This window comes from Copadichromis virginalis, linkage group LG4 (assembly GCF_057382275.1).
Source record: "Copadichromis virginalis isolate Kocher_CV1m ecotype Utaka linkage group LG4, C_Virginalis_male_GT1.1, whole genome shotgun sequence".
In the NCBI taxonomy this organism is placed as follows: domain Eukaryota; kingdom Metazoa; phylum Chordata; class Actinopteri; order Cichliformes; family Cichlidae; genus Copadichromis; species Copadichromis virginalis.
Genome location: NC_140621.1, coordinates 17,665,873 through 17,691,879, shown reverse-complemented (window position 1 = coordinate 17,691,879; position 26,007 = coordinate 17,665,873). Strand labels below are relative to the sequence as shown.

The 26,007-nt window shown below is 39.6% G+C and overlaps 1 long non-coding RNA gene across 2 annotated transcripts; it reads right to left on the bottom strand.

Annotated features, from left to right (window-relative positions):
• Positions 1-17,105: 17,105 nt before the first annotated feature.
• Positions 17,106-25,248, bottom strand: LOC146711181 (uncharacterized). Of its 2 annotated transcripts, XR_014920281.1 has the most exons (4): positions 25,194-25,248; positions 18,292-18,346; positions 17,941-18,036; positions 17,106-17,376 (listed from the first exon to the last, which is right to left on the bottom strand). It is a non-coding gene; the product is annotated as an uncharacterized LOC146711181 (long non-coding RNA). The 2 variants fall into 2 exon arrangements; XR_014920280.1 differs by lacking the exon at positions 25,194-25,248 and having other exon boundaries at positions 18,292-18,440.
• Positions 25,249-26,007: the final 759 nt, after the last annotated feature.

Genomic DNA, 26,007 nt, shown 5'->3' with positions numbered 1-26,007 from the left:
TGACCATCCGCGGCAGGCGTCTGTGCTCTCTCATGATATCGTTGTGGAAGTTGATAAGCCAATAAAGCAACATGCTTATCGAGTAAATCCAACCAAGCGGAATTTAATGCAACAGGAAGTCGAATACCTGGTTAAACATGGGTTAGCTGAGCCCAGTAACAGTGCGTGGAGTTCACCCTGTATTTTGGTGCCTAAACCAGATGACACCCCACGTTTCTGTACCGATTTCAGAAAGGTTAATGCTGTCACAAAACCGGATTCTTTCCCTCTCCCCAGAATGGAGGACTGCATTGATCGTGTCGGCTCAGCTACATACGTCACTAAATTAGACCTGTTAAAAGGATATTGGCAAGTCCCGTTAACCCCCAGAGCTTCTGAAGTCTCCGCGTTTGTAACTCCAGATCATTTCCTCCAATACACGGTAATGCCCTTTGGGTTGCGAAACGCACCCGCAACATTTCAACGTCTAATGCAGAAGGTATTGTTTGGAGTGGGAAACTGTGAGGCATACTTGGATGACATTGTCATTTATTCTCCAACATGGTCAGAACATCTGGAAACGCTCTCTGAGGTGTTCAGACGTTTTTGTGAATCTTCTCTCACCCTAAACCTCTCTAAGTGTGAGTTTGGTAAAGCCACCATTACTTGTCTAGGGAAACAGGTCGGACAGGGGCAAGTGCGCCCTGTTGCTGCGAAAGTACAGGCCATTGTTGATTTTCCTGTCCCGCAGACAAAAAGAGCACTGCGTCGTTTTTTAGGAATGGCCGGGTTTTATCGAGGGTTTTGCAGAAATTTTTCTGATGTGGTTAGTCCCCTAACTGATCTTGTTAGCCCCTTAAAACCTTTTATTTGGTCTCCAGCATGTCAGGTGGCATTCGAATCTGCCAAAGCATTGTTGTGCAGTGCACCAGTGCTAGCTGCGCCGAATTTTGAGCGCCCTTTTAAACTAGACGTTGACGCCAGCTCGTGTGGCGCAGGCGCTGTTCTGTTACAGGAAGATGATCACGGCGTAGATCATCCTGTCTGCTACTTTTCAAGAAAGTTTAACAGACGCCAGACCCATTATAGCACCATTGAAAAAGAGGCCCTTGCTTTACTCCTTGCGTTACAGCACTTTGAGGTCTATGCTGGGTCAAGTGTGCTGCCTGTGCAGGTGTTTACCGATCACAACCCACTGGTGTTCCTTTCCCAAATGTGCAACTCCAATCAAAGACTTATGCGCTGGTCCTTGTTGTTGCAAGATTTTAACTTGGAGATCAGTTACAAGAAAGGGAAGGATAACGTATTGGCTGACACCCTGTCTAGAGCACTGTCTCCTTGAATTAAACATTTTGGGGTTAATGTTAATTCTTGGGTAAGGGGGTGTTACGACTGTGACCGTAATTGTGTGTGGATTTGAGTGTCTAGGTGCTCCTCCGGGATTGGTGCATCCAGGGTGGATGGCTCACACCGATTGGCTGAGGACGGGGAGACAGCGGATAAGAAGAGCCCGCCAGGGACTGCCCAGTCATTCATCCTCGGCCCAACCCAGCCGGCAGACCGGTCACTGTATCGACGTATTATGTAATGTAAGAGCATGTAGGGGTGGACCGCCTTTTTGGTTGATCAGTTTTCTCCTGTTTTTGTTAGGTAGGGAGGAAAGTGATTGTCGTTTTGTTTAGTTCCTTTGAGTAGGTAAGTTTCGTTTATTTTTGAGATAGGCTGCTTTTGTTTGTTGTTTTGGCCTTGGGTTCACCCTGAAGCTATGATATGCTCCCTTCCTTTGTTTAACCGCACCTATTGTAAATAAATCACTGTCACAAAATAGTAAGTGTCTGACGTGCTGCTTGGGGTTGGACGGGGATGGATCACCCTTTATGTTGTGGTCTGGCCGCGCCTAGACGGGCCATAACACCCAGAAAGAGTAATAAGAGTAATATTAAAACTAAATAGCTGCCACCATTGTTGGAAACTGGAATTGGCTGGGCTGCGCTATGAATTCTACACCTGACCCATCCTGTAAATCTGGGGAAATGAACGACGCATTTGTCAGCCGCATTTGGAGCAGCCTAAGAATTGGGAGAGCCTTCGTCGCCTGGCTGTGATGTAATCGGCCTTCAAATGCAGCCCCTGAATTGTGACACTTGTGTGTCCATGTTCAGTTTTTCTTCCCCTGTATTGTTATGCCTGATTTATCCCTCCTGTGCTCCCATGTGTCACCACTCTCCCTAATCCCCCTTGTGTGTATATATATTGTGTGAGTTTCCACCTTATCCCTTGTTAGGTTGCCTGTTCTTCACCCCTTGTGTCTCTCACGTGCCATGTTCTTTAATGTTTTCCCAGTTTAGGTTAGTTATTGCATTTTGGTTTTTCTTAATTTGTACTTCAAAGTTCTGCCCAATAAGCAGCTCGCCTTTTGTTACACCAGTTCCTATTTTCCTGTGTTGTCTGTGCCTGGGTGCTCTCTCTGCCTCATAAACGTCTGCAGCAGTAACAGTGGTCCATATAAGACTGAGGAAGGATGTTTTTCTCTAGTTTAAAAACTCGTAGTGACATGTTTTCATAGCATTTTATTGTTCGTTTTACTAAATGAATGATAAAAAAAAATCATCCACCACTTGCAGTTGTTACAATGATTCTACAACCAGGAGGAATGTGCAGAATGTGACCCAGTTCATCTTGTTAGTTATTTTTATTTTTATTTTTATTTTATTTATGTATGTATTTATTTTGTGTTTCGTTTTTGGAGTGGTATTGTGAGGTGGGAGCTTGTTGACTCTCCTTGCTTTTTTTGTAAATGCTACCACACACTGCTGGTTACATTTATAGATTTATGTGTGGTTCAGTAGGAAGAGGTTCACTATTAATATCCATATTTACAGAACATTGTATTGTTTTTTGTTGCTGCCTTTTGATTATTTGTGCAGGTCTGTCAGTGGTGTGTATCACTGTGTGCATACGTGCACAGTAATAAACAGCTGTGTCCTCAGGCTGCAGATTCTGTCCTGTTATTGTCACTGTTTGAGCAGAAGTGTCTCTGCTCATGCTGAACTTGTTCTTTAAAGCATCATTTTTGCTTGTGCTCCCATCATACCACATGGTAAAAATCCAATCCATTTGTTTTCCATCCCGCTGTCTGATCCAGTTTGTTGCATAGCTGCTAGAAGTTAAAGAATAACCAGAGACTCGACAGGTGATGGTCAAAGACTGTCCAGGCTGCACAATCACTGAATCTGCCTGGATGAGATCAATACCGTACACACCTGTGGAGACAGAAATCAGCATTTAAACCATTATTCATTTAACTGTTTAGCATTTCTATTGTATTTAGTTTTGTGAATTCAAGAAATCTTCTCACAGGATGCAGCAGCCAGCAGCAGGATCAGAGCCACTGAGAACATGGTTGATGATGAAGCTGAACTCATCTCTGCAGTCTCACTGGAGCAGTCACAGGCTTAATTATGAGGAAGTTCGTGGTGGTCATTTAAATAAAGGGGCTTTGCATTTACATTTGAAAAATTCAATGTGAAGATTCAGTGACTGGTGAAAAATTGGAAATATGTGTATGTTCTGTATTTTTTTTGTTATTTTTTTATGTGATACATTTTCTCTTGTGTTTTTTTAACTTGGCTTCTCATTTTCACTCTCATTAATTCTAAAAAAAGAGCACTGATGTTCTTGCAAATTTCAGATCCTTCTTTTTTTTTGCTACTTTGCATCAATAGGGTAAACTGAAGCTAAAATGTGAGCTTCTCCCTATCAAATATATAATAGTCTTTAAATCCTGAACCAGATTTAAAGTGATTCTATTTACAGTTACTTGCAATGCTTTTTCTTCAAGAATTTAACAGCATGAATTTCTAGAAAGATGTGGAGAAATTATTTCAAACTGTCAGTATTTCTGCATCATTCTTTCGCTCCTTCACCATCTGAGGAGTGAGCCCCAAATGATTCCCACATAAGACAAACAAATTAATTATGCCACCACGGTGGTTTATTACGTGTGATGCTTACATGATCACCTTCATGATGACATTAGGTCAAACAAGAATGCAGGATATAGCTCAGGGAATAAGAACAAGTCACAAGAATTGCCAGAGACACACTAGACTGTGAACGTCCAAGTATTGGTTTCCATAAAAATAGGTACAAAAGTAAAGAGACTGTGTAGACACCTGACATAAAAGCTTTTGTTTCTTATATCAAAGCAAACATGGCAGTTTCAGGTGCTTCTTAAACATTGCCTGGACATCGTTAGACTTTTTAAAAAAGATTAGAAAACTAACAGTCTAATCCTTTATTAATGCTTTGTTCTTTATTCACAATTGCATAAATATAAAATTCTTCCATCATGTAAATGGCTAAAACATTCAACAGCAAGTACAACACGTTGCGTGATGTCTCAAGCAAAAAAGATTTCAAAGCACTGAGTAAAGCCTGTGTTTAACTTTTTTTCTTTTTTACTTAAAGGAAAATAAGCAAAACTAAATAAAGAAAAGTGCCTTGAGAAAGTAATATAGACCACTCAAATGATGAAAACACAAACTTTTGGATTCACTGCTAATCTAAAAAAGCCAATTGACAGCAGTATCAGTATCATTAAATATTATTAGTATTAGTATAAATAATATTAGTATTTATCATATCAGTGCAAACTATATAGCTCATCTCATTAAGAGCAAACCTGTCTTGAACGCATCAGCAATAAGAAAGCTCCTACTGCCGTGGTGTTCTCATTGACCAGACTGTTTAGACTCTGAAAGGTTTTTGTACACATCTGTTGGTTTTCTGACTGTGTTTACCTGGTACAGTAATACACAGCAGTGTATTCATGCTGCAATTCACTGTGCTGCTGGAAGAATCAGATGCAGATTAAGAATAAATTGTAATCAAATAAAGTTCCCACATATCTTCAGAAAAGACAATTTCTGTAAAACACCTGTAAAACTGAAAATAACTTTGTCTTTTAAGACAAGCTCTAACTTTAGGAAGACATTTCTATTGTGTTTAGTAGTGTGAATCTGAACTGATGTCAGGTTTTCTGTACTCTTAGTGATGCAGTCACACACAAGGTACAACCTGTACAAGTCACTAACACACACATTATCAATTATCCCAATCCTGGAATACTGCAGCAGAACCCATGCTGGCACTGGGAGATCATGCAAACTCCACACATACGAGTCCAGGCTAATTAGCGTATTCTTTTCTATGCTGTATTTTACATGCCTTTATTCATTGTAATGTTACCACATGACAACAACCTTAATTCAAATCACTGAGATCAGATTGTTTTTGTCCTATTCCAGTGTTTGACAGTATTTATGTGACAATATTTGATACCCTGAATGAAAACATATTGGGAATGTTTTGGAAAATCATTCAGTATGAACACTGCAATCTTGGATGAAATTTATATGTGTCATTTAAAAACATAATAAAATATTAATATCTTGTTATATATCTAATATATAGTATGTTTTGTCTTTGGAAATGACAAAATTGCTGAAGTCTCATAAAATGTTGTACTCATATTTCAAAGGCCTTTACAACACATATAAATGTTTCTCAAATGGATAAGGTAGCTTATTTGAGTAGTTGTTGTACAGGTCTCCTAATGGTTTGTGTTATGATGGTTTGAATCTCGTCCATTGTTAATTGCCTTTTTTCCACCATTTTTGTCGCAACACATCATCATGAATAAAATAAACACCACAAAATAAATCAGTAGTATTTCACGAGTTACGTTATTATTGAACTTTGATTTTGATGTTATTTATCTTTTCTAGTCTTTTGGTTTCTTTGTTAGAGTTCTGGTTTCTGTCTGTGCTACTTAGTTGCTCTGTCTCCGCTGTATCGCCTTGTCAAGTCTTCATCTCTGTGTTATGTTTCCTGTTTTACTTGGAAGTCTATGTCTCAGGTTATTGTATCAGGTTTTGCTTCCCCTGTCTCATTAGCCCTGATTTGCCCAAGGTGTTTCCCTTCTGTCTCTCATTCCCTGATTGCTCCCTCTGTGTATTTAAGCCCTGTGTTTTCCTTTGTCTGTGTCGTGATCTACTGTTTTATCCTGCTGTGTGTTCTGCCTGTCAGGCTGTTTAGTTTTTGTAGTTTTCTGTTTTGTTTTTTTGTTGTGTTTTACAATAAATGTCAGTCTGAGTTTACCTTCCACTTCCATGAGCCTGCACTTTGGGTCCTCTCTTGCCAGCACACGGCTTACATATAACAGGTAGTACAAATAAAAAGTTAAACTGAACCATATGAACGACTCAAAATAAGGACAATAATCGTGCAAGAAACCTGTAGTAATCAGGAGATAGTATTGGATTTTGTACAGCTGCTCAAAGAACTTGAGTCACTGTGGTTGTCGAGCACAATAATAAACAGCAGAGTCTTCAGACTGTTCATCTGCAGATACAGCTGCTGCCTGCTGTTGTCTCTGGAGATTGTAAAACGGCCTTGGACTGACTGAGAGTAGTAAGTAGTGCTACCACTGCCCCAGATGTGAGCAATCCACTCCAGTCCTTTTCCAGGAGCCTGTCTGATCCAGTTCATATCATAGCTGCTGAATGTGAATCCAGAGCCTGTACAGGTCAGTGTGTGGGAATCTCCTGGTCTTTTAACTGCAGGTTCAGATTGTGTCAGAGTCTGACCATCAACACCTGTCAACAGAAATAAACAGGACAATAAAAAATAATTTATTTTTAAGCTAGAATATCATGAGAACATGTAATTAGTTTTTGAGTTCTACCTGCACAGCAGACAGTCAAAAGTAGCAATACTGTCCTACAGCCCATCTTGTTTAACTCTGTCTGTTCATTTTCAGCAGGCAGATAAGTAGAGGTGAAGACATCTAAACATTTGCATTGACTCCACCTACAAAGTAGGAGAACAGAAGTAGGAGAAGTGATTAATCATTAAAAAGCTTTTACTCAAATTCACGTGAATTCAAATTCCAAAAAAATAACACGTTTTATTCCCACATTTACAAAATTTGTACAATTTTAAGTGTGAACAGCTAATAGCTGTTTAGGAAAAATGTTGCAAAAATACTACTTCATACCTGTCAAGCTGTTATTTTTTGCATTTTTCAAAGATTTAACTAATGAAATTGCACAAATAATGTGTTTATGCAACAGACTGGTAGTAAGAAAGTGTCTAAAACCCTAAAAAGTTAATTCTGTTAGTCTGGATGTTGTGTTTTCAATGGGGGGAACTCGTCCAAGTGACTTCTTTAGTCTCAGCTGAGTGCAGGTTTTCCCAACCTTGTAAACAGTGCATTTGCACAATGACTGAAACTAGCACCACTTATCAACAATGGGCTGAGAGGTTAATTCCATGTTTATTAACAAATTGTCATTAACGCTGATCACAAAGAGTTGGGGAGTGGCTTGAATCACAGCATTGTAAGATGCTGGGATTGCATAGATGATCTTTCATGTTTTTACATAAATGGCTTCCCTGACTCCCCGCTCAAACCAGTGTTCCTTCTTGTCCAGGATGTGTGCATCCTCATCACTGAAAGAGTGACCACCGGCCTGTAGGTGTAAATAGGCTGGCCTGCCGAGTTAGCCCTTCTGTGTTGTGTCATCTTCTTGCTAGAGGTTGTTTGGTGTCCACAATCTGTAAATAATGGCAATTCTCCTGGCACTTAACAGCATATACTACATACAGTACAAACTGTATATATATAAACCATTTAAAATTGGTTTGTAACTAATTGTTGATAGTCTGTTTATCTATAGACAGAAAACTGGCTCCCGTGTGGGAGGATGCTTTTGATAAGTGGTGAATGATAATTGGCTGAACCAAAAAAAACCCAAAGAAAATCATCTGGAAATGGTTAGGTAAAGAACCACCTTAAGAAAGACTGGAAAACTATTGCTAAAGAGCACTTTAAAAAATACAAGAAAGTCTGACTCCCTGGAAAGAGGTGACTCAAGACTTTGCATAGTACTGTAAATGTATTTCTTTGATTAGAAATTTTTAATGTCAATGAGTCTTTTTAACTCGATAAATACAGGAGATTTGAAAGTCACTTTGCATGGTAAAAAATTGCAGCGACTTCCTTGTGACAGGAATATTTTTTGTGGCTTAAGAAGACTTGATATCATATATGACGAATACATTTGACATATATTTCACATATTATAGGCCAACAAATCATTTACAGCAGTTAGCAATAAGCAATAAGCATATTGTGACAGTCAGTCTATTTTTATATACTGCTTATTAGGACACTCTTCTTTTCTTTTTAATTTAACATGCACTTGGGAGGATTTTGTACAGCTGTTTAACTACTTCCTGTCAATGTGAGTCTCGAGCACAGTAATAAACAACAGAGTCTTCAGTCTTCAGACTGTTCATCTGCAGATACACCTGCTGTTTGCTGTTGTCTCTGGAGATGGTGAACCGGCCTCGAAATGACTGAGAATAGTAGATGTTGCTACTGTCATAATGGCTTGCAATCCACTCCAGTCCTTTTCCAGGAGCTTGTCTGACCCAGGCCATCCAGGTGCTGCTGAATGTGAATCCAGAGGCTGTACAGGTCAGTGTGTGGGATTCTCCAGGCCTTTTAATCACTGATTCAGACTCAGTCAGAGTCTGACCATCAACACCTGTAAAATCAAAAAGACAATAATCTTTTAAGACAGGCTTCGAAAGTTCTGACTGTATTAACACAAAAAAGTTCTTGACCTGCCCAGCAGAGAGTTAAAAGCAGCAACCCTGTCCTGCAGTCCATCATTCAAACTGTGAGTCCACTGATCTGTCATCGTCTCTACAGGCAGATAAGTAGAAGTGAAAGACACCTCAGTTTTGCATTGGCTCCTCCTCACTGCACGGACTGAGCTGAAATGAGTGTGTACATTGTGTTTGCAATGCATATGCTGAACAACTGTTTTCATAATATACTCATTTCTGTCAGGTACATGAAAAAAAAAACAGAAAACAGAAAAATCAAAAAGGCACTTAATATGCAATTGTTAGGTGTTGTAATGAGTGTCAGAGTTTTCCTATAAATTGAAATATTGGACTAGCAAGTGTATTAACAGAAATTAGAATAAAAATGATTTTAAAATAAGATGGAAAATATCTTCCTTGTTGAAGTCTACATAGTGACTTTTACACTGTACTAGAGCAAAAAAAAAAAAGAATCAACAAAAACCCCCACATTGAGCAGCAATGAAACCTCTGTGTAGATAACTAATGAATGAATTCTTGGTCTTGGTCTTTTCTAATCACTGTAATTCTAGCAGCCAGCGTCTTATCACAATTAAACTCCTCTGATTACTTCATGTCACTGGGAAAATTTATACAACATGTCAGTTATGTTTTAATAATAGGTGAGTTTTTAATCTCCTTGCCCAGAAGATTTTCGAAAGGCAGAGGCCATCTACTAATGAGACACATTTTGGCTTAGGAATGAATGTTTGAATAAAGCATGTTCTATACGTGCACCCTACAGGCTCTAGCATTTATCATAACATGTGAGTTTTCTCTCAGTAACCACCTCAGCCAAATTACATTACAAAAAACCCCACAAAATATTTAATAAGTCATTTAGAAACTTGGTAACCTTTTTAATAAGTTGTGATATTTTATTAATATACTGAAAATATTTAGTTTTAGCTCAAGCTGCTGTGGTAATCACAGGACAGATACTACAAAGCTATGATTTTATAGAATATGGAGCATAACTGCAGATTTCAGACAATATAAAGTGCTTGAAACAAGCTCAACCTTAAACATCTGCAGCAGTAATAGTGATCCATATAAGACTGACAAAGGATATTTCTCTGCAGAATAAAATAATTAATTTTTGACACATTAAGGTTTATGTGTAGTGAAGTGTTTTCTTAATACTTTAATGTTCCTTTTGCTAAATGAATGATTAAAAAAATGCCAATGAAGGGTTGGACGAATGAGGAGGGTCAGAGGAGGCATAAAGAGGCGGAGCAGCACATTTTAATGTGGCACAATTCTTATTGTTAATTATTTTTATTTTATTTTATATTGGTTGAGATTTATAGTGTGTGGTTCACTAGGAAGAGGTTTATTTGTTCAGATCAGTTTATAGTTTGAACCAAAGTTAGTTAAATATGTTTACATACTAATAATCACTAATAATCATATTTACAAAACACCTAATGTGGTGTGTTGCTGGTTGCTGAGTATTTGTGCAGGTCTGTCAGTGGTTTGTATCACTGTAAGGTAACGTGCACAGTAATAAACAGCTGTGTCCTCAGGCTGCAGATTCTGTCCTGTTATTGTCAGTGTTTGAGTAGAAGTGTCTCTGCTGTAGCTGAACTTGTTCTTTAAAGCATCAATATTGGCAGTGCTTCCACCAGACCACATGGTAAAAATCTAATCCATTTGTTTTCCTTCCCGCTGTCTGATCCAGCTTGTTGCATAGCTGCTGTCAGTCAAAGAATAACCAGAGACTCGACAGGTGATGGTCAAAGACTGTCCAGACTGCACAATCATTGAATCTGCCTGGATGAAATCAATACTGTACACACCTGTGGAGACAGAAATCAGCATTTAAACCATTATTCATTGAAGTATTTAGCATTTCTATTGTATTTAGTGTTGTGAATTCAGGAAATCATCTCACAGAATACAGCAGCCAGCAGCAGGATCAGAGCCACTGAGAACATGGTTGATGATAAAACTCTTCTGTCCTCTCATTGAAGCAGTCACAGGCTTCACAGTTGTGAGAAAGTTCATGATGGTTATTTAAATAAAAGGGCTTTGCATTTGCATTGCGAAAATTCAATGTGAAGTTTCAGTGGAATTGGAAAATTGTCTACTTTCCATATTTTTTTTTCAGTTCATTTTTTATATGCTACATTTTCTCTGGTGTAAAAAGTGTGATTTTTCTTTTTAAACTTGATCTCTCATTTTCAGTCTCATCAGTTCTGAAAACTAGATCAGACTATATAGATCTGTACAGATCTACACTTCATAGATCTAGAGAAATGAAAACATTACTATAGATCTCACGTCTCTTTTTGTTTGTGTGAGGAGAAATTTGTTAGAAGGCAAAGAAACTTACAACTCAGATATCTATTTTTTTTACATGCTCATGGGCGGTCACTGCTCAACAGATGTGACACAGAGAAACCGCCCAGGGCATTCAGAACATCCTTTATTTATACTTCAAGCAAGTTTCCACAGCAGTAGGAGTGGCATGTATGGAACTGATAATATTTCCTTAAAAGGAGAAAACCTTTCACTTATCTGCTGAAAAAGGAGGTAACTTGGTATGTATAGAAATTCAGACATTCCCATAAAAGGAGAGAAAGAGAGAGAGAGCGCCAGCTTGTCTGTTAAAACAGGAGGTAGTATCGTATGTCACCGCATTCCTCTACACATATGGCTTCAATCTCTCTTCCTGTGTTGGTTCCAATTCACAAGCTCTTCTTCCTTTAAATGAAGCTACAAATAAACATAACACAAAACCAAAAAATCTTATATCAGTTTGCTACTTTGCATCAATAGGATAAACTGAACCTGCATTTTGAGCTTCTCACTATCAAAAATGTAATTGTCTTTTTACAGCTATTTGCATTGCTCTTTCTTCAAGAATTTAACAGGATGAAAAAAAAGTTCTAGATAGATGTGGAGAAAATGATCAAAACTGTGGGCATCTCTGTGTCATTTTTTCATTGCTTTATAGTCACAGGCGTGAGCCCAAATGATTCCCACATAAGTAAAAAAACAAACAAAAAAAAAAACGAATTACCATCAGCCTATCTAAACACAGTGGCTTATTAAGTTTGCTCATGTGATCACCTTCAGCTCAGACAAATATGAAGAACTGCCAGAGACACACCGGACTATCAACATCCAAGTACTGGCCATTTATTTATTTATTAACCTTTATTTAACCAGGAAAATCCCATTGAGATTAAAAACCTCTTTTTCAAGGGAGACCTGGCCAAGATAGGCAGCAGCAGGTGTCTCACAGTTACAGAAATTACTCAAACACAGGCAGCAACAACACACATGCAACAATAAGTGAAAGAATACAAATAAAATAAAATAAAATTCAATAAAATTCAAATAAAAAAAAATCAATAAAAAAAATCAGTTAAAAATCAGTTTGTGTGTACCCATAAAAATGGGTACACACAAACAAGTAAATGGATTGTGCAGACACCTCTGAAAATGTGGGTTTTTTACTTTGCTCACAGCAAACATTTTGACGTCAGATAACCATTGGCTGCTAGTCATGGTTGAAAAATAGTTTCAAAATGAAAGTTAAACCTATTTCCAGATGTTACTTAAATGTCACCTTGAGGTGCTTAGACTTTCTATCAAGACAAAGCTTCTGTTTAACAACTGGTTTCTTACTTAAAACAAAATAAACAAAACTAAATAAGAAAAGTGCCTTGAGAAAGCAATGAGAAGAAAAAAAATATACCACTCGAGTGATGAAAACTCACAGTGTCACACTTTTGGATGCACTGCTAATCCCACTGAGCCAATTGATTCCACATTTATTTGACAGCATTCCTGTGTTTATGATGCTGAAGCAAGAGGTGCATTAAGTTCACAATTTAGTTTAGTAGAAATATAAAATAATGGCAGTATATTTATGTGGAGGAAGCATATCACAATATTAAATGGTGCTTTTGTCCTCTATATGCATGTTGAAATTAACACTGCCATTGAGAAAGGCAAAGGAACTAATTTCTATCTGATGGAGGCTTTTAAAAACTTTACATCTGAAACTGTGTTAAATTTGGTTTCTCAGTACTATTCACTGAACTCTATAGTGGTCTGAGAGCACCTCCTCTGGTGACTCTATGCTACAAATACACAGGCACTGTGTGTTACTGTGGCTGTGGGGTACAGTTATACACAGCAATGTCTGCAAGTTGCAGATTCTGCCCTTTTAATGTCAGTGTGTTGATAGTGTAGTCCATTTAAAAAAAGTAAAACCTTCAAGTAGCTGCTACGAAAAGTTTAAAAAGAGTTTAAAAAATAATTTACTGACATATTTTTGTAAAAGTTACATTAATAAAGAAGAAGAAAGAAGAGCTTCTGGTACTGTTAGTATAGGATATTTTTAGAGTCACACCCAGCTGCTAAGAACAGCTCAATTCCAGGGTTGATATTAGATTCTAAAAATTATTATGAGATACTAGTGGACTAGAATTACTACCAGCAGAGCCTTTTTCCACTTCTCCACCTGATTCACAACTTCAGGTAGCACCGCTGCAGACAGAGAGACATATACAGTATGTGAGTCAGTTTTTTTTTATTTGTTATTTATTTTCTGTTGGTAAAAAACAGTGTTTGTATGCCTATTTAAATATAAATTTACTGTCGTTTTTGGAAATGGTAAACTGCCCTTTCAACAAACTCTTTATTCATATCCCCTTTACAGCACATGTATGGATGTGTGTTGTATGTTGCTGAGTATTTGTGATGGTCTGTCAGTGGTTTGTATCACTGTGTCCGTACGTGCACAGTAATAAACAGCTGTGTCCTCGGGCTGCAGATTCTGTCCTGTTATTGTCAGTGTTTGTGCAGAAGTGTCTCTGCTGACGCTGAACTTGTTTTTTAAAACATCATTTTTGTCAATGCTCCCACCACCCCATATGATGAGAATCCACTCCAGTTGTTTTCCTTCACGCTGTCTGATCCACGCTGTTCCATAGCTAGTTAAAGAATAACCAGAGACCTGACAGGTGATGGTCAAAGACTGTCCAGGCTGAATAACCATTGAATCTGGCTGAACGAGATCAATACTGTACACACCTGTGGGGACAGAAATAAACTTTGTCTTCACTCATCTGATTATTCAGCATTTCCACTGTATATATATATATTTTTTTGAGTGAATCCAACAAAGTTTCTTACAGGATCCAGCTGTTATCAGTAACATCAGCGATAAAGAGAACATGGTTGATCTTGAACTTGAACTGCTTCTCTCCCCTCAGTGATGCGGTCACACACTTGACTTCAATTATGAGGAAGTTCTTGATGTCTATTTGAATAAAGGGACTCCGCATTTGCATTTCATTACATAATTTGAATGTTTAATTTTTGTTCTTTGCCAATATGAATATGTTGACATCTCTTTGATGCTTGTACATATGCGAGCCATTCCATCCATGGCTGCAATTTGAATACAATTTGTCAGAAGGTTAAACTGCAGCTGCACTTAAAACTAATCAGACACCGCTCAAGATGAATGATTCTGAAAGTGTGCATATGTTTTGCATTTGTTGTTTGTTGTGCTCTTTCTACAAGAATTCACCCAATTAAAGTCGTTCCGGGTGGAAGAGTGAGAGGCATCCCAATTGTTTTCCTAGAGCCCTGAATATGATGAACACAAGATGAAGAACTGCTTATCATCAGTCTACCTGACCACAGGGTTTGGTTAAATATGAAGAAGAGGAGCTTGTTGCTTGTTGCTGAGAATTTGTGTAGGTCTGTCAGTGGTGTCTTCAGGTTCCAGATTCTGTCCTGTTATTGTCACTGTTTGAGCAAAAGTGTCTCTGCTGATGCTGAACTTGTTCTTTAAAGCATCATTTTTGCTACTGCTCCCATCAGACCATATGCAGAAAATCTAGTCTATTTGCTTTCTGCTCTGCAGGTAATCTTCAACATGAGATGAACCATGTTAACTGTATCAGAGTCACTGTAGTGAGTTTTGGGCTTTTCTTGCTAATAATTGTATTATCAAGTGCGCAGAGTTTCACTGAATCACCTGAGTGAACATGAAATCTCACTCCAGTAATGTTAATTTTTGTATGATTTTGTACATCTGCTCAGCTGGCTTGAGTCACTGTGGATATCAAGCACAATAACACACAGCAGAATCATCATTTCTCAGATTGTCCATCTGCAGATACACCTGCTGTCTGTTGTTGTCTTTGGAGATGGTAAACCGACCTTGAACTGACTGAGAGTAATATTTTCTGGCACCAATACCATTGTCAACCGAGGCAACCCACTCCAGTCCTTTTCCAGGACCCTGCCTGATCCAGGCCATAGCGTAGCTGCTGAATGTGAATCCAGAAGCTGTGCAGGTCAGTCTGTGAGATTCTCTTTTAAGCATTGGCTTCAGATTCTGTCAGAATCTGACCATCAACACACTGTAAAACCTAATAAGTTCACAGAACTCAAAAATTGTGTAACAGATTACACAACAATTTTTTAGTGATGTTTTTAAAAATTTTAAGTTTAACTAAAATAAAAATTATAGTTGCAGTTGCCTTAAATTACCTCAATGTTAACTCATAAATGTTTATATTCCTCAACTTATAATTAGGGAGTAATAAACTCAAAATGTTCAATATTTTTCAACTTAATTAAGGTGGGAAATGCACTCAAAATATTTTACATATTGCAACTCATTCGATGTGGGAAATAAACTCAAACATCTTCATATTTTCTAACTTATAATATGGGAAATAACTTAAAATCTTCAATAATTTTAAAATATTGTGGGAAATACACTTACAAATAATTCTAAACTGTTTGCCCAGTAAATTATAATTAGCTAAAAGTGCTAGAAAACATGAAAGTAACAACACTAACAATTTAACAACTTTTTATTAAACACAATGTGCTTTTAAAAACGCACAAACAACAGCGCTCACTCATAAAAAAGTGCTTCATAAATAAAACAAGAGAAAAAGACTCCAAGGGTCTCCATCTCAATTCTAAAATTCAATGACATTTTCAGTATTAACAGGAATTGCAGCTATTAGAACATTGAGGCATTTAACACTTACTGTACCTTGACAGCTGCAGCTCACTTTCTTTTTTTAAAATACATAAAAAAAAAAAAACAGTACTGGTTTCCACTGCTGTACTTATAGGGAACAAACATCAAAATCGTCGACGACTGATTTAATAGTCGTCGCGTCGTTTGAAGCTTTGTAAGATCACAAAAGACGCAGGAATAAGTAGTAGGATTTAAGAGTGTAATAACGGACTGAAACAGAAGATGGCAGCACTGCATGTACAAGGATGCCAGCTGCCGATAAACCCCGAAGAAGAAGAAGAAGAAGCTGTGTCCCAGAATTCATAGCGCGGCCCAGCTCAGTTTCCAACAATGGCGGCAGCTAGTTAGTTTTAATATTACTCTTATTATTCTTTCTGGGTCACAAAATAAACGTTTAACATATGTTCAGGCGAGAATGTAGCTGTGGAAACCTCAAATATCTGCTCAGTTTATCAAGACACCACATATTTTCAAGAGCGCTCCGACATTTTCGGAGACGTCTGTTACCCACTAGCTCGATAGCTAGCCGGGGGCAAGGTCACTAGAGCCGTGAGAACACCGGACTCCCGGCAGATCGTTTTCAAACCCACCGCCGTCTTTCGCTACTCAGGTTAAACATGATTTATAAGTTACTTAGATAACTTAAAAATGTTATTGTTTGGCTTTTTTTAGTATTTTATTTGTTCCTGAGTGAATCGGTTTGGCTGAGATTAAAGTTATAGTTTTTACACAGCTGAATAAACGTCAAGCAGACAGCTGATTATCAGAAGTGTGAGATGCTGGATAATTTACTCCGGTGTCCTGTTATATTTTAGATAGCAAGGAGTTTATTAAACTTCACCGAAACAATCTGCAAATTTCATTTAAATTCAATAAACTATCATCTTGTCTTTATTTTTAGTTAGCACAGACCTTACACACTTAAAGCTGTAAGCTAATGATAGTTATATAAGAGCAGATGCTGCTGGTGCAATAAGCTGTACGTTTTACGTCCAATGGATGATGATCTGATTAGTCGACTAATCACAAAAATAATCGGTGACTAGTCGACTATCAGAATAATCGTTTGTGGCAGCCCTACACAGAACTACCCAAAAAGCAGGAGAAATGAGGCATCCAGATTTGTACTGGTTTATACAACTGTACATAACTGGGAACAAACATCAGGTAGTGCATTAAGGTATTAGGCAACACAACGTTAAACATGAATAGTCCACAAAATGAGCAGTCATTCACTTTAAATTTGAAGTAGAAAAGCCAAATGATTAGGAAAAAAACAAACAAACAAAAAAAGCTTCCTCAATACTCAGCTCAACAAGTAGTCCATTCTGAGTGATTCACTCATTGAACAAATCATTCTTCAGCATCAGTAGATGCCCTTTCAGTGGTTTGTCCTCAAGGCACATCACAACCTTCTGGATAAATGTGAATGTAAGCTCAAGTTTCTTTGGGTATTGTAGGTCTAGTGCATAGATGTACCCAAAGAGCAGGAGAAATGACTCAGCCAGATTTGTGGGACCATTCACAATTATTTCATCCTCAACGACAATGCAGATGCTTTCGGGACTGAAGAGGGCCGAATCAGTAGTGTCATCCGTGACAACTGTCAGCAGAGCCACAGGAGTGTCAGTGAGGTCTGGACCATCTGCTGACTGCAAAATAAAAATAATACAAGAATGAGTTCAGCCCCACAAGGACACAAATCATGCTATTGATTAGAGGTGTGAATCTTCATAAGTCGTTTCTTTTAGGATTATAATGTCAACGATTTAATTTGATATGGCGATACATCATGATGCATTACAATAATCTTAATTTGGGTTTGGTTTCAAAACATATGTTTAAATAAATGTTTTCAATAATAAATATATGCCAAGATATTTGTTTTTGTTATTTACCAAACATTTCTCTGACCACAACATGGCACCTCCAAAAAAATAGAACACTTGAATTTTAAAAGGGAGATAGTTCTTATCTGTGGATTTGTTTTTGTTTAATAATCTTTCAACTATTTTCATGTTTTCTGGTTTATGCGTAACAATCTTCTTGCAATCTTATTCAACAATAGTTGATATATGGGAGAAAACAAGTCAGATGAGGACTGTGTTGAACCTCCTTCCTGATATACACCCTGGTTCTCCTTGAGTTCTGAGCGATGTCATATGTTCGACTGAACAGCTAGGCAAAGGGGTTGATGCTGAGGCCAGTACACTTACATCACAAGTCCTGAATAACGTGGAGGCATCTTCACGCAGGTACACAGGAAGTGCACGAAGGACGAGGGCCTGTCTTGTATTTACATCATGCTGTTCCTAGATGAACATACAATATCTATTAGAATAGTATTTACACAAATGCAGAGTAAAAACAAAGTGTTGGATAGCCATGTTCTGATTGTCATTGTTATAGATCAGGGGTGTCCAAACTTTTTGTGTAACGGGCTAAACTTGTCAATCTAGAAGGGTAACCCAAAAAAATCTAAAAATTTTGAATAATTCAGGGCAAAATTCTCTAGTTTCTCTGTATTTATTTTTTATTTAAATTAGGACACAAATTATAAAACTCACCCACTGACAACTGGTGAAATGTTGACTCTCTGTAGCGCTCTTTGCAGTCTGATATCTGTAAACAATATGTGCACAAAGACGACTTATTAATGTTCAAAAACAGTTTTTGCACAGCACACACACACGTAGTCAGCTGATCTCATCTGATGCAGATCTGCTCCTGCTTCGCACCAGAACCTCTCGCCACAAGAACAGTTTCTTCCCCTCTGCTGTTGGACACATGAACAATAACCACATGATTGTCCCCGCCACTAACACATGACCCTACGCTGTGTCACTGCATCATTTCATGTTTGGCACTGATCACCACCTGCACTCATGTATATATCTTTCTACGTAGCACTCATAATTCTTATTCTCATGTATATATCTCATGTATATCTCATGCACATATCTTTCTTTCTACATAGCACTTTAATTCTTATTGTCTGCACTGAAGCACCGCAGCAATTTCCTAATGTTGTAAACCTCAACATCTGGCAATAAACCCATTCTGATTCTGATTCTGATTCTGATCAAGTGACATTTGTCCGGATTTTTGGCACGAGTGACGTCGAATCAGCACCGCAGCTGGATGGCCCGATTTACATACCCAGCGCAGCTGATACTCACCACAATAATTTACTAAGATTATATGCACTCCTGTTATTAAGTCCAGTTCAGTCTGTTAATGTTAACCGTTTCAAACTAATGTTAATAGGTGTGTTGCTAAGCTTAATAACTTAAATAACAAACTTGAAATTTACCTGTCCTATTTTCCCCTTTATTGTTTTTTCTTTGTGCTGTAAATCTTCTGTCTAAGAAGAAATCTGAGGCTGCTGTTCTGAAAATAAGTTACCAAAGCTTTTTCTGAATGAATCAATAAAGATCCATTTATGGAAAGCTGTGATGAAGGCAGTTTTGTCTTTAATTATATTTAACAATATAACATATTCGACCACTTTTAAGTGATCTTTAATACACTTTAATACACTAAAGTTCAGGTTATTTACCTAATTTCTAGTAAGTGGCCCAGCCCCTCCTATATTTTTATGTATGTGGCCCTCAGTGAAAAAAGTTCTACAAAGAATTCTGGACAATTTTGGCACCAGTATTCCACAGCATGTTGCAGGAAATCGAGGAAAAGGGCAGACTACCACCAAATATGAATTCTGCCAACATTAGTCTCCTGCTAAAACCAGGCAAAGACCCTTTATTTCCCTCAAGCTATCGTCCAATTTCTCTTTTAAATGTAGACCTTAAAATAATCTGCAAAGCTCTCTAAAAGAGATTAGAGAAAATGACCCCCCTCCTAATTCATCCTGACCAAACTGGTTTCATAAAAGGTCGGCACTCCTCAACAAACACTCGTAGATTACTTAATTTAATAGACTACTCATACGATAAAAACATCGAAGCCATAATATTATCTCTAGATGCAGAAAAAGCATTTGACAGAGTTAATTGGAAATTTTTATTCGCAACTTTACACAAATTTGGTTTTGGAAACTCTTTCATAAACTGGATAAGAATATTATACAATTCCCCAACAGCTCGTATCAGAACAAATGACCAGACATCCTCCAGCTTCTGTCTCCTGAGGGGCACCAGACAGGGATGCCCACTCTCCCCCTCACTTTTTGCAATTTTTATCGAACCTCTAGCAGCAGCATTTAGACAGGCTACAACAATTAAGGGCATAAAATGTAAGAACATAGAACATAAAATCAGTCTCTATGCGGATGATGTGTTGCTTTTTCTGCAAAACACACAAACCAACCTCTCTGAGGTAATTACGTTAATAAACTGGTTTTCAAGAGTTTCAGATTATTCAATTAACTGGCCAAAATCTACAGTTCTCCCCATTAACTGCTCCTTCCATAATTCTTCCTCTGCCCCACTGCAATCCGGAAATATTAAATATTTAGGTATTAATATCTCTCCTAAGCTTTCAGACTTAATTAAACTAAACCACATCCCACTTCTAAAGAAAGTAGAAGGCGATCTGACTAGATGGAAATCTTTACCCATATCACTCATGGGAAGGGTCGCCACTATAAAAATGATGATCTTGCCAAAAATAAATTACTTATTTTTGATGATCCCTAACAAACCATCACAAGATTGGTTCAGATCTCTGGATTCATATATTTCCAAATTCCTTTGGAAAGATAAACCCCCGCGTATTAGCTTAAAAACGCTACAAAGAACCAAGGATAGAGGAGGATTAGATCTGCCTAATTTTCACCAATACTTCTTAGCCAACAGGCTTCAGTTCATCTCAGAATGGTTAAAACATACCTTCTTAGTTGAGCCCTGGCTAGATGTTGAACAGGCACTATGCAAGGATCTAGAGATTTCAGACCTACCATTTATTAGCTCAAACATCAAAAGACATGAATGCTTTAAAAGTATCAACATCAGCTTTTCTCTAACAGCATGGTGGGAGTTTCTAAAAATAACGGAGTCTTCATTAATCCCATGCAAACGTACACCTATCTGGAATAACCCTGACATATTACAAAACAATAATATGATTAATTTCCCAGAATGGAGTTGTAAAGGAATTAAATACTTAGAACATATATTAGAGGGAACAGAATTTATTCCATTTGACAGACTAGTTGAACAATATGGGATCAACAAGACAAGGTTTTTAGAATATCAACAAATTAAATCCATAGTAAAAAAGAAATTTAACCTCAGTCAAGTTGAATTACAAACACCACTAAGTGCGGCACATTTTCTTACTCTTAAATCCCCCAAATTATTATCTAAAATATACAGAACACTTTCTAAATTAGATGAATCAATATCCCTTCCTACTGCAAAGTGGGAAGCAGATTTATCAGTCAACCTAGACCAAAACTTCTGGTCTCAGATTTGCTTAAAAACTTTTAAATTAATTAAAAATCCCAGTCTGCAATTAATACAATACAAAATACTTCATAGAGTGCACTATACAGGTCATCGGATGTTTAAGATGGGCTTTACATCTTCCAACAACTGCTCACACTGTCAAGGCAATACACCAGACAATTACATCCACGCTCTTTGGTTCTGTCCACCAGTGCAAAAGTTTTGGCGCGAGATATGTGAAGACTTATCAAAGTGTCTGAAATGTAACATTCCAACCTCCCCCTTAGTGTGTTTGTTGGGCAGCTTAGATAATGTCACTTCAGAAAAGAATATAGCCCATATGATCTTCACTGCCCTATGCATAGCCAAGAAAACAGTCCTCATGAACTGGAAAAATAAAAATAATCTTAATTCTAACCAATATAGAAATTATCTATTAGATTACATTAGTCTTGACACAGCCTCTGCCACCACATCAGATCAATTGCTCTGGGCCCCTTTTATCAGCTCCATCACCTAGTGGGGGTGGGGGGTCATAGTTTGGTCCCGCCTTCACTGTTGTGATTGGTGAGGGGGTAGGGACAGGCTTAGGGCGTCGGGGGGTTCCCCGGAGGCATCTTCCTTGGGGGGCTCAACCCGGGGTAGCGGTCACGTCCGGTTGAGGGCTCTGTTGGCTCTCAGGTGACTGTTTCCTCGCGGCTGCGTGCAGCGGGGCTAGGGGAGGGTCTGTGCTGACGGACGTGGGTTACTGACCTGGCAACCTGGCTGCCCCTGGGTGGGTCCGGGATGGGCGTGAGGTTCTGGGGGTGCTCCGTCTCTGGGCGGGGGCCCGGGCCAGGCCTCGGGGGCTCGGGTCCTGGTTGGTGTGTTGCCGGGGTTGTGGGCGGGTGGGTGCATGGGGGCCCGGCCCTGGAGCAGGGTGCCGCCGGTGCATCGAGCCGCCTGGGGGGCTCTTCAACTGGTGGGGGGGATGGTCACATCTGGCAGGAGCTTTCTTCTCTCAGGAACTCTCTGCAGGAGGGGGAGATACAGGAGAGGTGGAGGAAGATCTCAGCCTGGGCGTTTACCGTCTTATGTAGTCTGGAAGATGTGTGGTTGGTGGGGTGGGTGCAGTTTTCTCTGTGGTGGGGTTGGGTGGACTGTCCAGGGCTCTGTGGAGCCGGGGGGCGCTACTGCACTGGGCCCCGGTCTGATGGGCCTGGGCCCCCCTTCCCTGGCGGGTCGCGGAGGGTGGGAGTGCCTACTGGGGTCAGCGGGGGAGCTGGCCCCAGGGAGGGGTTACCTGCCCCTCCCTTCCTTCCCTCCCCATCTCCAGCTGCCTCCCTCTTCCCGCTCCTCCACAACCACCCACACATGCAGGGCCTTGGAGTGGGGGTATGTCACCAGGGTGCGGAGGAGGCTACCCCCCCCCCCGTCCCCTTCTGGCTGCCTCTGCCTCAATTTTATTCCACAACTTAGACATTCACATTATTCACACTCTCATTACACATACATATAGGATCTTGGGGGTGGGCACAATCACGGAGTCCAAATCACCATCAGGGTGTACACCTCACCCCTGACGTCGTTGCCCACCTCTCAATTTTAAATACACTTAGTCATTGAGGGCTAGCAGGAGGGACCATGCGCTTACCTGCTGCTCCTTGGCAGGTAGCTCCATGCCCTCCTGGGTTTTAATTGCACCTTAGAACACATATGCATCAACACTACAATGAGCGGGTGGAGGGAGGTTTGGAGTCTTCTCCCACCCCCATTCTCTGCGGCCTGCTGGAGCGGGGGGGCTAGTAGGAGGAGTTGGCCGTCCGACTGCGGTCTGGGGTGTGGGGCCTCCCTGCTGCTGCGGAGTCGGGGTGGTCTGCCTCTCCCCACCGCAGGGAAAAGGGTAACACCACCTGGGTCTGGGTGCAATTCCCCCCTCCAGGGGCAAGGGTACCTAGACCCGGTTTGTAGGGTACGCTTGGGGAGTGTGATTGTGTGTACAGCGTCTCTTTATGTCTGTCTCCACGTTGGTTGAGTGTGGAGTGAGTGCATATGAGAGCATGAGGGTGGGAATGGATGTTTGTGTCTGTGTGTGCCTGTATGTCTGTGTCTATATGTCAGGTTGGGTATCAGATGCCACCTCTCTGGGGACACCTCAGGCCCTCCAAGGTTTGGAGGCCTATCTCCACCCACCACCACTTCCCCTGCCGGTGGCGGACTCCCTCAGGTGTCGGTGTGTTGGTGGTTCTCTGTGTCTGGGGGTGGGCGTCCGGGTACACACCGGCTCACTCCTTGGCGGCCGCTTATCGGGGCCTGGAGCCTGGGGCTCGCTCGGGCCCCTTTGGAGGTGGGGCGCCCCCGGCCTCTCGGCCTAGGGCTCGGTCACTCAGGCGCAGCTGGGGGCCGGCGGAGCTCACGGGCGCGTCACTGCAACCCCCCCTGGCTTCTGCTCCGCGGCTGCTGAGTGAGCCCTCATCTGGGACTCTCCTCGGCTCTTACTGGGACAGTGGCGCGGCTGCCCCTCTGTTGGTCTTCCATGGTCTCTTGTGTTCTGGGGGCCTCTGGATGTCTGGAGTTTTGATCTCCTCCATACCCGCTTCACACCCTGGAGGACGGGGCTGTGGCCCCCCCACACTCCCTAGCAGATCATTACATGGAGAAACCTTTGGAATGCAAGCATGCTGATCCACACAGGTATGCACACATGGGTATTCACAGACGCGGACTAAAGCTTTCTTGGCTGCTGCCTCAAAGCACACTGTGCGCTGTCTATCTTGCGTGCTGCACAATATCGTTTATTACTTAGTAAATACTGATATCTATGACTAGCTAGTTTATTGTGATGGTGCTTTGCTTTCTCTATTATTATGTTGCTCTTTGTTGTTTGCTGTCTCCTCTGTTTGTTTGTTTGTTTGTTTTTTCTCCATACAGGTGACCCAGGAGTTTTTTTTTTTTTTTTTTTGTCTCTCTTCCCCCCCCTTCTCACCGTCTCTTCTCCCCTTGGGTTTTCTTTCTTTCTCTCCCCCTCTCTCTCTCATTCATTCCCCCTGTCCTATTTATTAAAAAAAAAAAAAAAAAAAAAAAAAAAAAAAATGACAAAGGATGAACTGAAGCTCTGCCATCACGTAATGTCGCATACTGCTGTTTCTGATGTCATTTAAAAAAAAAAAAAAAAAAAAAAAAAAAAAAAAAGAAAAAAGTTTGGACACCCCTGCCTTACAGGTTAGAGAGTATTTGTGATCCGCACAGTCTGCATCAATGATTCTTTCTTAGCCTGGGAGCAGAACGCGGCTCTTTATTTTCATTTCATTTCAATCTATCTAGCAAAGATCGATAGGGTCTGGCTTAAAGGTGTCAAGGAGGCGCCTCAGTCTGGCTGGTTGAGCCTTGTCGAATTAGCGCGAACAATTTTGCTGAACTTCGTTCGTAGCACCGAGTTCGACCAGTGTGTAATGTTAGGCTGAATCAGGCGATGCATTTTTCAGCAAGCCTTGACTTGTAGAGCTCACTTAGTGGAATACCCCTCTAAACTGTTAAAAGGATTTCGAGATTATCTCACAACCACACATTTGAGACTACGAAAATATACAAACGTGTTTAATTACCATCATGATAACACACTCATGTTATTTATTATTGTTCGCTTCATGCTAGCACACACACACACACACATAGCTCAACAGCGTAAACCACTGACTGTGTAACACGGACACTTATTGAAATAAGTATACTCACAATACGCACGTGCATTACCGGCGAATACGACAACCGGTAGAAACGGACAGTAGAAAGTTCAAACGCATGGAGCTAGAACTGCCACCGTCAACTTCCCGGGCAAGAATACAATGCATTATGGGAAATGTTGTCCCCCACAGAAAACCGCCAAAACATTACACCATTCTAATTTGAAATAACATTATGTATTTGTCACATTCCAAAACTCCTAAAATTACAATTACTTGGATTCGAATTCATTTATAACAAACATTCACTGTGCACAAAGTACGAATATATTTCCAGTAAAAAATAAAAAAGAATGTTTATCGAAATTAAATTTAAACAAAACAAAAACACGTTAGACTTACCAAATTTAGGGCAGTTGATGAAAAAAAATAAGGTGGTGGTCGTGGTGGGTTGAAGTTGGGGACTCTTAGGGCTGGCCAAATCTTCCCCGCATCAAGGTAAATTCAAGATGGCTGACTCAGCTTTCCTGAGGGAGCAACAAGACTCCACCCACCAGAACGTCACTAATATATGCTTCTTAAACTTTTTGAGCCTTCCAAACAAATTAGCTGAAAAATATAGAGCCCTATTCAATTAAAGTTGCATAAAAGCCAACAGAGCTCAATACTTTATAGTTTGCTCAACTACAAAACGACATTTGAGTGTTATGAGCTTATTAGTTATGAGCTAGAACAACTGTTAGGGATTACAGTGCACCTATCAAGACAAAAAAAGAAAAAAGTAACTGCTGTAAATTGATAAGTTTTTGAAAACAATTTTATTGCATCCTCACCTGACCAGCATAGAGCTAAAAGCAGCAGCCCTGTCTTACAGTCCATCCTGATAAATTGAGTCCTCTGTTGTTACCTCTCTCTGCAGTCAGATAAGTAATGGTAGAAGACATCTGAGTTTTGCAAGGACTCCTCTTTATTGTAGGATAAAGCTGTAATATCGACCATCTTTTTTACTCTGTATTATATACATTTTACATTTAGCTTGTGCAAGCTTAAGTAATTTCATGAATAATGCAAAGGCTTTCTTATTTTTACTTCTTGACATAGTCAGAATTTTATAATTGTAGTTTTTTTTTTTTTTTTTTTTAAGTTGTTAAAATTCTTTAGTGCTTAAACATCAACAATAAAAACAAACAACAACAACTTCAATACTACTACTACT